The 15,318-nt window shown below is 40.9% G+C and overlaps 1 protein-coding gene across 6 annotated transcripts in view; it reads right to left on the bottom strand.

Moving 5' to 3' along the window:
- Positions 1–15,318, bottom strand: part of gdpd5a (glycerophosphodiester phosphodiesterase domain containing 5a) — a 157,267-nt gene that overhangs the window by 21,884 nt on the left and 120,065 nt on the right. The gene's annotated exons all lie outside the window — the stretch shown is intronic.

Below are 15,318 nucleotides of genomic sequence, written 5' to 3'. Positions count from 1 at the left end.
CGCATCTACAGGTGTATGTGTGTGTGAGTGTGTGTGTGTGTGTGTGTGTGTGTGTGTGGTAACTGTACAACCTATTTACCTGAGTGTCCCACCACCAGCAGTATTAATTTTGTTTTTATTTCTTTTCCAGGACAGGAGCTTGCGCAGTGTGCGGCAGACTTCCCCGGTGGTGGTGTCCCCCTCACTCCGTTTAATTTGGTGTGGCACGTGGTGGTTTGGTTTGTAGTCATTTTTCTTTGGTTTGAGTTGTCCCTTATTTTTGCTTTAGTCTGTCCGCCGAGCTAAGTACTAGCCCTGTTCCTGTCATTTTGCTATTTTCTACCGCAATAACCAGTGTGGTCTTTATTTTGACACCCGGGCCGTATATCTTGTGACATCCTTGTGTTCTTTTAAAACTTAGTGAATTTTTTATCAATAAACATTTGTTACTATTTTTGGAAGTCCCTCTCACGTCCTATATTTTTAGTGTAACGAATCTGTGTGACCTTCTGTTAATAAGGGTACTGCTCAGAGTGTATTTTCTGGGGTGCAATTCCCCAGGTGGCGTTGTCGGGACGACAATTTCCCTCTGCCCTCCATTTGGCCAGACCTGCCTCTATGCTATCCTATTTTGCTGCATTACAACCTGTAATTTAAATGTATTTAATTTGGATTTTAGGAAATGGGCCTACACAAAATGGTGAAATAGGAAAACCCAAAACTTCCTAAAAAAATAAAAATCTGAAAAGTGGTGTATGCATTTATCTCCTTTGCGATGAAGCCCTGAAGTAAGCTACTAATAACCTGCAGAAGTCACATAATTAGTTAAGTAAAGTCCACCTGTTTTCAACCAAGTGTCACAAAATCTTAGTACATATATACCTGTTCTAAAAGGCTCCAGAGTGTGCAGCACCACTAAGCAACAGGTACCATGCGATTTAGACACGCGACAATATCAATATCAATGAACTTTGAATAAACAAGTGAACAGCTTCTGCAGCTCTGTGCAGCAGGGCCCGGGGCTACAGACCTCTGCAGATAGCAGACTGTGAACAGAGCATGTTTCTATGTGTATTTCACTGTGTTTCTGACCTCCAAATAGCGGCGAACTTTGGTGTGTTTCTTTGCCATATCAACTTATAACCAGGGGTGAGAGGAGGTTGGTACAGTCTGGTATTTTGTACCATGAACAGATTAAGTACCGATGTGCAGTTCCAGGAAGAGGGGGCAGTAGCTGTCTGCCTAAAGCAGTTCAGTAAAGTTAGAAAGATAAACATGGACTTGAACTTCCTGGATCAAAATCTCAAGCGAAACGTTGTTAAAACACAAACAAAGCTTCCTTCTAACCAAGACAACAAGCTACATCATCAAAACAATCCTTGCTCTGAGCTGGACAAATAATGTTTTGTCTGTGAGCACAGCCTGCTGTGAGACGAGTGCACAAGGACTTTACAAAGTACAACACCTTAAAAAGAAAACACAAAAATTTAATAACTTCACCCTTATAGTAGTGTGGTGCCCCCAAAATCAGATCACACATCAGTGGTTTCCTGTTGGTTATACTACATTACTTAGTTTGAAAAAAATGTGGTTTTGCATAATTTCGGAGAAAGGAGGTGATGAAGGTACAATGTACTTAAATGTACTTATGCCTGGTACACACTACACGACATTTCTCACCATTCTGACAGTCATTATGTCACATTACACGATTGTGGAGTCATAAAATCATGCCGTGACTTGGCCGACAGACATGATACACATGATGGTCCACACCAATCATCCCCGGTCATCTTTCATGATGTGTGTGATGTCATTGGGTTATTTTTGTCCTATTTTTATTATTATTACTATTTCAGTCACTGTGTCTGTTCAGGGGCCAGCTGAAATGTTGTAGTAATGTAAAAAAGTGCCAGCAGATGGCAAGTGCTACATTTGAAGTACATACTGTCACGCCCTGGCCGGATAGTTGACTTACCTTTTTCCCAGTGTTCTTTGTCTTCTACTTCCTGTTTTTTTTTGATACGTACCTCTTGTCTCGTTTCAGGTCCTTCACTTCCTGCCTTCGTGTGTCTCCCTCTTGTGTGATTATCTGCCCTGCCCCAATGTGCTGCAGCTGTGTCTCACTGTCTCCCCTTCCCCAGAATATTTAGGCTGCGGTCGAAAAGTCCCTCCTGTCGTATTTTCCTAACCTCTTTTCCTTGACCTCAATTGAAAACGTCACAAGGTCAAGGGAAGATGTGAAGGAGAATTCATAAGGACTTAGGAAAAGACAACTGCGGTGCTGAGAGAATCCAACTGCACTTACACTGGGCTACATAATGATGCGATGGCGGATGTTATTGACGTGGGTCTGCTGTGGTGAAACTACAATGTTCTGAAGATGGACTACAAAAAGTGCATCTTAGATAATGCGCCCGTACGTTCTCATCGTGTTGTTTCATGCAGGATATATAAACGTGGACAACACGGTGAAAGATATTATTTAATTTCTAAGGTCGGAATTGAATTAAAAAAAGGAATATAGGCTACCAGCCACAAACTGAAACGAAATGATTTAAAAGAGGGCACTGAGTTTGCTAACCTAACTAGTAAAATTAATTAATGATATTACTAAAGGCTGGCAATACAACAATGCTCAAATGAATGACTGATGCAAACTGAGCATATGTTACGGGTGCGTGTCCCCTCCGTCCACAGCTGTGTTCAACTTGTGTGTTTTATAACAGGATAAACAAATATTAAATGCATTATTTTGTTTTTCCGTGTGAATAAAAAAATAATGGAAATCCACGTGCTTTTTCCATTTTCATCTTCAAATGGACAATTGGATAAATAATAATATTAAAAAAAGTGAAAAATAATAATAAAAGTGAGGCTGCTGTGCCTCGTGCGTAAATGCGCACAGTGTCTCTCTTTATGGGGAAAGCGCTTATTGTTTCTGCTGCAGGGTAGGGTGGGGTGCTCGCTGCAAGTATTTAATAACCTCAAGCAGATATCTTTTAACGTCACAGTCTTTTGTATAGTGCCCTATTCTCTCTTTTTGTTATGATCCTTCCACTGTAGCTCAGCGACCAGCTCTTATCATGGCTGCCACTTACATACTTCTGGGTCATTTCACTCAGTTAGGAACCTTCCTAAGCAAAAAAGACTATTCGACCGCAGCCTTAGTCTCAGTGTTCCCTTCCTTCTGTGCCAGTTCGTCTTGTTCCTTGTGACAATGTTCAAGCCTTTTGTTCCCTTGTGTGACTAATTAGCCGTATAGTTCCCAAACCTGCTTTTTTGTCTGCTAACCTAGCCTTTAGCCTGCCGATTTGGACACTGTTGCCTTGCTTGTGATATCCTGTGTACCGACCGCTTTTCTGATTAAAGGACTGTTTTTTTTTTTGCATTTTGAGTCCAAGCCTGTGGTTCAGTACCTGACACGTACGCAAACATACAAGTCACTGAATCCCCCACAAGTTCCTGCAAATGTTTCACAATAAAAGCCTTTTTAGAAAATGAAGGGATTCTCTCAACCGAAGTAATAAGGGGCTTTTAATTTTACACAGATACAGGAAGTGTTGAGTTTGAAATAACAGCATGATGCATTAACTTCTTCAAGGAAAACGGGAGCGGATTAAAAATAAAAATATAAAAATACAGAGGGAATAATAAATAACAGCCCGTTTAAAATGAAGTCTGTTTCAAATGAAGCTGATAGCCTCTGCAGTTGTGGTAAGTATTTTTTAATTTTCTTACTTTATGACGTCTCCATTATGAAGAAATAACATTGTTTACTAGCTTGATGCTAATGGCAGTACTCACTGGATTGCGAAAGTGCTTCTGTTGTTTCATGCCAGCATTTTCCTTTTTTACTCTGTGGTTAAGTCGTTAGAGACTCTCTGTGTTCCTCTGCTTTTTATGTCTGGACCTTCCCGTTCACAACGGGCTTGAGATGCCCCCCCGTTAAGGACTCTTATCCTGAAGCCTCCTTAAGGAATCTGATCCCATTTGATTCCCCTTTGAACCTCTTGCGACCGCATTTTGCTGACGTCGACCCCAGTAGGATGCGAATCCTGGGCCTTCCGCATGGAGGACGAGTGCTCTAACCACTACACTAGGGAGGCCCCAGATATCTCTGTGTTTCTATTGGTCATAATGATGGCTGTGACGGGAACAAGAAAATCAAACATTTTTTGTCGAAACATCATGAGGCGTCCCAGACACTGCGACGGTAACTATGACACACTACATGAGATGAAATGATGGATTGTCGTGTGTCTTTGTCTTTCACATCAAGCTAGCAAACAATGTTATTTCTTCATAATGGAGACGGACATAAAGTAAGGAAATTAAAAAATAGTGGCAGGGCTTTTACTTACTACAACGGGGTCATCCCTATGTTTCCCGGGTTCTGTGTTTCCCGGGTTCTATATTCCCCGCTTACCACCCAAAAAGGTTCTGTGTTTCCCGGGTTCTATGTTCCCCGCTCAACCAAAAAGGGTTCTATGTTTCCCGCATGGTTGAGTGGGGAACATAGAACCCGGGAACCATAGAACCTTTTTTGTGTAAGCGGGAAACATAGAACCTTTTTTGCAGGGTTAAGTGGGGAACATAGAACCCGAGAAACATAGAACCCGGAAAACATAGATACGCTCCCACCACAACTACAGAGGTTACCAGCTTCATTTGAAACAGACTACATTATAAACGGGACATTATTTATTATTCCCTCTGTATTTTTCTATTTTTACTTTTTATCCGCTCCTGTTTGCCTTGATAAAGTTAATGCATCGCACAGTCATTTCAAACTCAACGCTTCCTGTATCTGTTTCAAATTAAATGTCCCTTATAACTTTGGTTGACAGAATCCCTTCATTTTTTAAATAGGCTTTTATTGTTAAACATTTGCAGGAACTTATTGTGGAGGATTCAGTGTCTATGTTTGCATATGGTCCTTCAAATGTAGCTCCTGCCATCTGCTGGCGCTTTTTACAATACTACAATAACATTTCAGCTGGCACGTGAACAGACACAGTGACTGAAACAATAGTAAAAGTAATAAAGATAGGACAAGAATAACCCGATGACATTACACACATCGTGAAAGACGACCGGGGATGATTGATGTGGACCATAGTGTAGTGTGTCATGTCTGTCGGCCAAGTCACGGCACGATTTTATGACTCCACAATTGCGTAATGTGACATATTGACTGTTGGAACGGACAGAAATGTCGTGTTGTGTGTACCAGGCCTAACATCTGTTTTAGGTGGAGCTTTCAATTCATATGGAATGCTGGATAATTTAATGAGTAATAATGCATCATATTTTAATTCTTAAATGAAGGTAAAATCTAAATCTGCAATGTAACCAGAAACATGTCTCTGTCAGGTACATGTAGTAGGAGGATGTTTTCCTCTTAAGTATGAAGTACATGGTAAGTGAGTATTTTACCATTGAGTTGCATATTTTTGAGTAAGAATCAGTTAGAATAGCATCAGGGCAGCATACACTTAAAAACTGCTAGTGTGAAGACCGAATGACTGTGCGATGCATTGACTTTATCAAGGCAAACAGGAGCGGATAAAAAGTAGAAATAGAAAAATACAGAGGGAGTGATGGCAGTGCTTGCTTGGTGAATGCAACTCTCATGGGACAGTGCATCCAACATGGCGGCCCCCAGCTGCTAGACTCCAGACCCAAAAACCACATCTCACTGGACATAAAACTTTTCTTTTTTCCTACTGGACTATACCATCAACCAACCTGAAGCACCTAGAAGAACACACTGACGATTATTACAACCGATTCTGCAGCATGAATAAGGACAAAACAGACTACGCTAAAAAGGGGAAATCCAACTCCAATCCAAATGCCAAACGTCTCCGTCCAGAGTCAGTCTCCAGCCCGGATACCTCACCATCCTCATCCCCCAAACCACCGTGCAGCACAGAGGTGAGCGACATTCTAATCTCCATTGAAAATAAACTTACAGGACTTGACAGCAGAATTGTGCTGATTGAGGTTTTACACAGGGAATTCCAGGCACTTCACCACAGCCTGGAATTTAGTCAAGAACAGATCGAAGGGGCGTCGGTGGCTTGGTGGTGGGGTCGGGGCCCCGTGTGCGGGGCTGTTGCCGTGGCGGCCCGGGTTCAGGTCCGGCCTGTGGCCCTTTGCTGCATGTCATCCCCCTCTCTCTCTCCCCCTTTCACGCTTGGCTGTCCTGTCCATTGGAGGCAAAGATACCCAAAACATATCTTAAAAAAAAAAAAAAAACAGATCGAAACACTCATCAAAGAAATAACTCATTAAAACAGTCCGTTAAAACACCACTCAGCTCACCTTCATCACAGCCGAAAACAAAACCATGAAAGAGAACATTCTGGACTTGCAAACACACAGCATGAGGGACAACTTGGTTTTCGCTGGCATCTCAGAACAAACCCCAAACGACCCCAAAAATCTGTTAAGGAAGTCTTGATCACATAGTTTAAACTACCCACAGAAACAGTCAACACTTTTCACTGTGTGCACCGTATGGGCTTAAAGAACATCAACAACAGACCACGACCGATGGTTGCAAAGTTCGAGCACTATAAACGAAAAAGAACTAGTTCAACCAATTCCCCCGGGACATCTTACAACGACACAACCAACTACTACCAATCCGGAAACAACTGATGAAAGAAGGCAAAAGAGCAGTTATCTCAGTGGACGGACTTTACATAGATGGACAGTAATTCCATGATAAGGACATGACCCCCTGGCTCTTCTAGACCCCTCATAACCTACTGCATGGACCGCGGAACGCATCTGAACAAGGGGGGGCCATAATTTCAAGTCACGCGGAGGGGGTGGGGGGGCATATGCATTGAAACAGACAATATTACTGATGTATTAAATAACGTTACGGAGCACTTTTTTTATTCCGACGCCACACAGTCACATCTACAGTACACGCATGAACACGAACACATGCTTGCTCAGATTAACCCCTCTGATCCCACTCTAACATTCACACACAACAGGCCAAGCCTATTTACACATAAACGCACAGATGAAACTATAGCAAACAACAAAGTACATCCAGTCCACAACCACAACCAAAACTCATCTTGCTGCCTTGAATCTAAATCAACATCATATTCATTATCATCACAAGTCAGCACTCATATCAGACTGATGAGCAGAGCCGCACACACAGACACACACACACATACACACACACACACACACAACAACAAAACAAGCGCAGCTGTTCTGACCATTACCGCCCGCAACCGCAATGTGTATGTCCACTCCCGCCAGCTCCCGCAAAACTCTGAGAATTTATGCCCGCACAATAATAGAGATGCATTGATTTTGTGTCTTCTCCCATCCCGCAGGAGAAAACACGTCATTTTATAGGCTATTAATAAACAGATTCATGGGGTTGTTTGTTTCGTTTCCCTGGTCTGCATGTCTTTTGACGCACTGGTCAGGAATAGCGCTCCTATTTCGTTGTTTTGATTTAGTTTTTAATGAAATAAAGGCTGTTTCATTTTCTATTCTCCTCCTCTGTATTTATTTATTTTTCTACCTTTATATAATCACGCAGTGATTGAGGTTAAGGCAAGCCCGGCGCCAGGATGAAGTTACTGAGGGGGCGGTTAAAAATTAGGAGGGGGCAAATCTTTATTATGCAACATATAGGTTCACACAGTGAGTTATAAAGAGCGCGCAGACGTGCGTAATAGTCGCGTGTAATGACAGCTCGTCGCCGGTGAAACACAATAAACTGCACGTCTTCTTTCATGTTTGTCTCATGACAGATGGAGCTGACAGAAAGACAGACAGACAGACAGGTGGCGCAAGCGGCAAATTGGTATGAAAGCTGATTCAGGGCATATTCGTTGATTTATGAATAAGAGTGGAAACGCTCATGCATGTGCACCAAGTTCCTGTGTTGACATCCTGTCGCTAGGCTACATCTTCTTCTTCTTCTTTTTCTTCTTCTTCTACTGTTTAATGGGGACCTGCGGGACCCGGCGGGACCCAATCCCAATGCAGTCCTCTATGTCAGAGTACAAAAGTTACCCAGTCCATGGCACCCCTGGCCCCCCCAGTACCGCGGTCTATGACCTACTGTCTCCCACAGCCACATTGACATGAGCGTTTTGTGTCTATGTGGCTGCATCCTTTTGTTTGTGTCTTCCTGTTTACATGTTGGGTGGTCAGTCTTGTTGTGCTATGTGCCTTATATCAAACTGTATTTTCAGCCACACACACACACACACACACACACACACACACACACACACACACCCACACACACACGCAGACACACACACATGCACCAGCACTAATACATAGGTTTTTATAGTTACATAACATGTCATCATCACTTAGATTCGTAACATGGAATATCCGTGGAATTGGTTCTCAAGCAAAAAGGGTAAAAGTTTTAAATCATTTAACTAAACTACAAGCAAGATATATGCCTCTTACAAAAAAAAAACATCTTTCAGATTCAGACCATAATAAATTAAAATCATCACAATTCAACCACTTGTTTTCAGCTACCTACAACACAAAACAAAGAGGTGTATGTGTTTTAAAAAAATAAAAATACCTAATTTGTCCATAACACCACCATTACAGATGTTTTATCATCATTAACATATCAAACAACAATAACCCACTAACAATCAGCAATGTGTACGGTCCAAACACAGATCAGCCATCCTTCTTCCGTATTTTTTTCCCCCTCCATTTCAAACATCTCCGATTGTCCAATTATAATAGGAGGCGACTTCAACACAGTTATCGACCCATCAGCACTAACATTGCAAAAAATAAACGTACTTGGCAATTCACAGAAACAGTTAATGAGTGATTTTGGTCTTGGTGATAGTTGGAGACTGCAACATCCAACTGCTAGAGAATACTCATTATACTCACCAGTCCACCATTCGTACTCTTGCATTGATTTTTTCCGCACCAGCAACTCAATCATATCTAATATCTCAGAGTCAAAGATTCACCCCCATCATAAGCGATCATACCCCTGTTACATTTACTTGGAATAGAATCAGTCCACATAAACTGATCACCAGATGGCGCTTTAACATAGCTCTCCTTAAAGACCCCGAATGCGACAGTTGTATTAAAAGAGAGTGAGCATCCTTCCTAGACATGAATGATTCCCCAAAGTCATCTCCAACCCTTCTGTGGGAAAAAGCAAAGGCAGTATTAAGAGGAAACATAATCTCATTCTCTGTTTATAAGAAAAAGAAAGAAAAGGAACAAGAAGTCGAACTGGAACAAAAAAAATCACAAGACTTGAAAACATTAATGCAAGCAGCCCAACAGAGGAAACCCCGAAATAATTAAGACAATATGAATTTCAACTAAATGAAATTATGAATCAGCAAACTCAATTCTTGATACACAGACTTAGACAAGAAAATTTCCACCAGAGCAATACTTCGGGCAAATACTGAGAGGGACCCAGCTGCAGACATGATGGCGGACATGGGCGCTGCCATATCCATACCGGAAGTCCATGTCCGGAAGTTGGTCTGTGTGTGTATTATTCGCTGAAGAAGAAGACAACGGAGAAGACGAAGAGAAGAATGCAAACAATACACGCACAACTAAGAGAAAGAGCTGTAAGGGAATGAGTTTTAATTATTAGAATTAGACAACTTTATTGTCATTGTACATTGTGCAACAAAATTCTGTTTGGCACTTAGCACTAGCAGTACTAGCTAGTACTAGCATAGAGTACCACGCCGCTGCGTTTATACGCACCGTCATCATTATATTTTAACATGTGTGTTATGTTCTCTAAGATGCAATTCTACGTAATGTATCGAATCATAAGGGGGACGTCTATGTGAGGAATCTCGGCATGCACAAATTACTACCACCGGATGGTGGGTTTAGCTACATTTGTTGTGTAAAAACGAGGGCATGATTGTTATTAACTTAACTTTAGCTGCTCAAGGTCTGTTGTGCTCCCTTTCATCAATGTCTGTGTGTAAACAGCGTTAATGTTGGTCAGAGACTATTAATGCCCTCTCTTGATGTGCTGGTTAATTTAGATGTGTAGTTTGCAGCGGGGTTAATATGTGTTCCTCTGCTTTTTGGTGTGTTGTGGTGTAAAACATCTGTGCACACACTCATTGCACACAAGCCATTTGTTTCCCAATTTTTGGTTCGCCTGGTCTCCTTGTGTATTAATGCTTGTATAACCTCAACCCTGCACTGCTCAATCAAGTTCTATACATCTTTTTTTCCCCGGAGATATTCTAAAAATAGAGAGTCGTCTCATGTGGTATATGACATGAGCGACCCCCGAGGGTTAACCGGGTCAGATAAATGACGTATACATAGCATACGTGTGCAAAAAATACATTTGTATTATGTTTTAGTAATGCAGAGCACTAATAAACATACACATGTGGATACATAAATAGCTGTAGTGCCTCCTCCACCATGAGTCCTTTAGATCGGTAAAATATGGTTGATGTTCAGTATGTTTTCCAGCTATCAATGTTGATTGACTTCTCCTTGTTTCAGATGCACCCCTCTATTTTGAGTGACGAAGCCAGTCTGGGGCACACAACTCTTTCACCATCCGAGTTTGGGTGTCCTCTCTGCCCCAAATTCAAAACCAAAAATGAGAGCGTGATCCAGAGGCACCTGAAAAACCATACCGAAAATGCAATTCATTTCCATGGTATGTTGATGAGAAGTATCTGTTTGAGATCATATACTTCTACATTTAACAGTAATGTTTAATGATATTTGTTTGGGACAAAACAAGACATTTTAGGTTGCATCTTGGGATCTTGTGATTGTGGAACAGTGGTTGACATTTTATACCATTTTCTTACATTTTATAGACCAAACAAATAAATTATTTTACTGTTTTTCCATTTTTTTCCCTTTGTTTTTTCTACTTTTGAGATTGATATGGATATCTGGAATAAAAACTTGTTCACAAAAAAGAGAACTCCAAGTCTACTTCTTTATGTTGCCAATACAATAGTGTAATATTGTGTTTACATGTGTTCCTGAAATATAATAGAATACATCTGACAATATGACAATCTAATTATGTTCATTTCATAGTTAAATAGTTACAATTAACCATACTGATGTAAGAGTAAGTATGACATTTGTTGTGTCCATGGTTTTCAGTTGTTTTGAATGACCTGATAGTAATCTGCATGTTGCAACTGTAGGCCACTAAATGAAAGTGCTCACCTTATTTAATCTTTGTTAAAAATTAATCCAACTAAAATTTATGTGTTTGTTGATTTTCTGCAATTTTTGTAGGTTTAACTTGTTGAGGTCAATGTTATTCCAAACAAAACATGATTGTATTTAAAATAATTGTTGAAATAATTGTATTATTATTAATATTATTATTATTATTTATTTTATTCTATCTATCTATCTATCTATCTATCTATCTATCTATCTATCTATCTATCTATCTAATTGTTGACTGCTTCAAAGTTTGTAACTGTAGTACTGCTAAAATAAATAATATAAAAAAGACAGACTTAAAAACTGACTTCCGGTATGGACTTCTGGTATGTATGCAACTTCTGGTATGGACTTCCAGTACCGTAGACACAAAGAAGATTAACTTCCGGTATGGACTTCTGGTATGGATTGAATATATAGCGGCGCCCTTGTCCGCCATGTTGTCTGCAGCTGGGTACTCTTGCAAATACTTGGCAAATCAAATTAAGCGAAACAAAGAAAAAAAAGCCAATACATTCACCAGAAGAAATAAATAAAATATTCCAAATTTTTTACCGTAACTTATACTCATCAGAAAAAGATCCAAATGAAGAAGATATCCACTCATTTCTCAAGAGTATCGACTTACCACAACTCAGTGAAGACAAACATACCTGACTCACCAATAACTTAAGACGAACTTTCCACTGGCCTCAAACTGCCCCCAAACAAACACCCGGTGCTGATGGCTTCCATGCTGAGCTCTATGAGCACTTCTGGGCCATTATAGCACAACTCTTTAATGGAATTATAAATGACATAAAACAAATTTAAAGAGTCCCTGAAAATGTGAACACAGCCACAATCTCACTCCTTCTAAAACACAACAAAAATCCAACAAGTTACCATCACGTCTCCCCTTATCAATGCAGACATAAAAATCATCAGCAAGGCACTAGCCCAAAGAATAGAAAAAGTCACTGCATCCATAATCCATCCAGATCAAACCGGTTTTATTAAGGGCAGACATGCATCCAGCCACACCCACAGATTATTTAACCTAATGCATTACTTATTACTACAACAACCGGGAACCATCATAGCCACCCTTGACGCAGAAAAAGCTTTCGATAGGGTAAACTGGAAATTTCCGTTTGCCACATTGAGAAGATTTGGATTTGGGGAATCATTCATTAATTGGATCAAGATTCTCTACACCTCACCTTCAGCCACTGTCATCTCCAGACTAACTTCACAAAATTTCACACTGCACAGGCGGACTAGGCAGGGATGCCCACTTTCTCCCTCCCTATTCACCATTGTCATTGAACCATTAGCAGCCGCCCATCTGTCAGAACGCCCGCATAAAAGGAATCCAGACACATACCACACATCATAAGATCAGTCTTTATGCAGATGATATTTTGCTGTTTCTACAAGACCCCCCTTCATCATTACAAGAAACAATAAATCTCATCGAATCATTCTCCAAAATCTCAGAATATTCAGGTAATTGGAATAAATCATCCATCCTTCCACTGCAGTGTTTCCACTACCATTATATCAGGGGGGCGCCCCACCCCCCCCTTAAGGTCAATTCTATATAGTGCCAGATCACAACAGAAGTCATATAAGGTTACCTTTTCTATAGAACAGGGGCCTGTTGTTCGAAAGTAGAATTAACCAATCCAGGATAAGTGGAAAAGCGAGGCTGGACAAATTCCCCTAAGTCCATCCTGGCTTAATTGGTTGTTTGAAAGCCAAGCCAGGCTGTTACTCATTCGGGTAAGTGCGCGTCCTTGGCTTTCTTAAATAGACCCCGAGATTGATCACAGATTTACTGATGCAGCAATGGAGAGGATGCGTGCCGCATACTTTTCACCCAGTGAGCAGCGTCTCATTATGCACACTTATGAAGAGGTAAAACATATAATCACGAAGAAAGGAAACACTGCAGTGATAATAAAGCAGAGAGAGAGGGCGTGGTAAACAACTGCAGACCGACTGAATGCGTAAGTAATCTAAAAATATACACTTGGTACGCAAATGAATCTGTCATAATTACAATTGAAGTTTCTTCCACAAATTAACAGTTGTACACTTCACCTTAAAGGTGAGCAGTGGAAGTTAATATTACTCAGGAAATGTACCATGAGGGGGCACCAACAGCTGATTTCACACCAGCGGAAGAGCTTGCCCTGGATCAGAACCGAGGCAGGCCGATGTTGGAGGGGATACAGGGGGGGACAGCTACAGACTCTGTCCCACCCACAGAAACCGCCCTCTTCATACAAGGTACATTATTCCAGTATACTGTGCATGGAATCAATCATTTTATTCATTCATTAATCAACCATTGGTGTTATGTGGACTGTCTGACTTTGGATTGTCTTGCAGTGTCAGGTGACACACTGACCCTTCTGGAGCCACCGGAAGATGATCCGGTGAGTGTTATTCATTAGAGCCATTTGCTTGACATGTCTTGCAAGTTTACATTAGGTCAATACAAATTCTATTTAATGTGGCAGGGTGAAGGCACATCTGCAGCAGTGGATGCAGCAGATGAGGAGGAGACACTTTCTCTGGACTCCAGAAGGTTTGAGGTAACCTGCCAGTCTTGTGGAGATAATTTAGTCCTTAATGTATAAGAAGTCAGTGGTGTGGTGCTCATAGAAAATATATTTGTAACAGGACACAGATGAACAGCCTGACAGCCTGCCTGGAAATGTAGTGAGTATTGCCTGAAGGACATCCACGGTGTCCACAATTGCTGTGCTAATAGATATGTGTTTTACAGAATTCACAAACTGTCAGACAGTTATATGCTACTCATCTGAGGAAGCAAATAGCCCTGGCAGATGTCAAGCTCAAGGGTGAAAAGAGAAAGCTTCAGGACATGGAGCTTGACAGACAAATTAAAAGAAAGACCTTAAGGAAACTGGACTTAGAAATTAAGAAACTACAGAAAGAAGTAAGTGATTTTAATACACATTGTAAGCATGACTGTGATGCAATGTATTAATATTATTTCTCTCTTTCTCTCCACAGCTCAAAGCAGACAGTGACTGATTTTAGTATTTTTCATTTAAATAAAATGAGGTCAAAGAATATTGTGGTTTCATCTTCATGTTTTCATTCATTGATGTAAAGTACACTGGAGTTATTGGTCCAGTTAACTGGGAATATAATTTGGGAAGGTCATACAGTTGTAAATGGTAATGGTATATGGACCTGCATTTGTATAGCGCCTTTCTAGTCATCTAGTGACCACCCAAAGCGCTTTTTACACTACGAGTCACATTCACCCATTCACACACACATTCATACACTGGTGGCCGAGGCTACCATACAAGGTGCCACCTGCTACTCAGTTTTAACACACTCACACACCGATGGAACAGCCATCGGGAGCAATTTGGGGTTCATTATCTTGCTCAAGGATACTTTGACACGCAGCCTGGAGGAGCCCGGGATCGAACCGCTGATCTTTCGATTGGTGGACGACCCGCTCTACCTCTGAGCCACAGCCGCCCCAGTTGTGACACCTAATAACCACTAATTGTGTTAATGCCAAATACACCTACTTGTATGTTTATTCCAACAATTAATCCTTTTTTATTGGTAAGGATATGTGCATGTCAAAGTATACCTGGGCAAGATGCTGAACCCCAGATTGCTCCCAATATTATATGCACCCTGTATGCACCTGACGGTGCTTATTGATTGATTGATTGATTAATTCTTTTAATGACCACACAGCCAGGCTGGAGGAATTTGTTTCCATTACAGCTCATTGATACAGGTTCCAACATAAAGTACACTGAACATATAACATAGATATACAGACAAACACATTATCACACGAATAATTAGGCTATGACAAAAAGAATGTTTAAAATGTTAAATGTTTTTTTTATTATTGTACAACATCTATTGCACGTCTGTCCGTCCCGGAAGAGGGATCCCTCCTCAGTTGCTCTTTCGGTTTCTACCGTTTTTTTTCCCCGTTAAAGGGTTTTTTTTGGGGAGTTTTTCCTTATCCGCTGTGAGGGTCCTAAGGACAGAGGGATGTCGTATGCTGTAAAGCCCTGTGAGGCAAATTGTGATTTGTGA

The sequence above is a fragment of the Epinephelus moara genome, chromosome 3, assembly GCF_006386435.1.
Source record: "Epinephelus moara isolate mb chromosome 3, YSFRI_EMoa_1.0, whole genome shotgun sequence".
NCBI lineage: Eukaryota > Metazoa > Chordata > Actinopteri > Perciformes > Serranidae > Epinephelus > Epinephelus moara.
The sequence above is the reverse complement of the archived record's forward strand: the minus strand, read 5'-3'. Positions and strand labels throughout refer to the sequence as shown.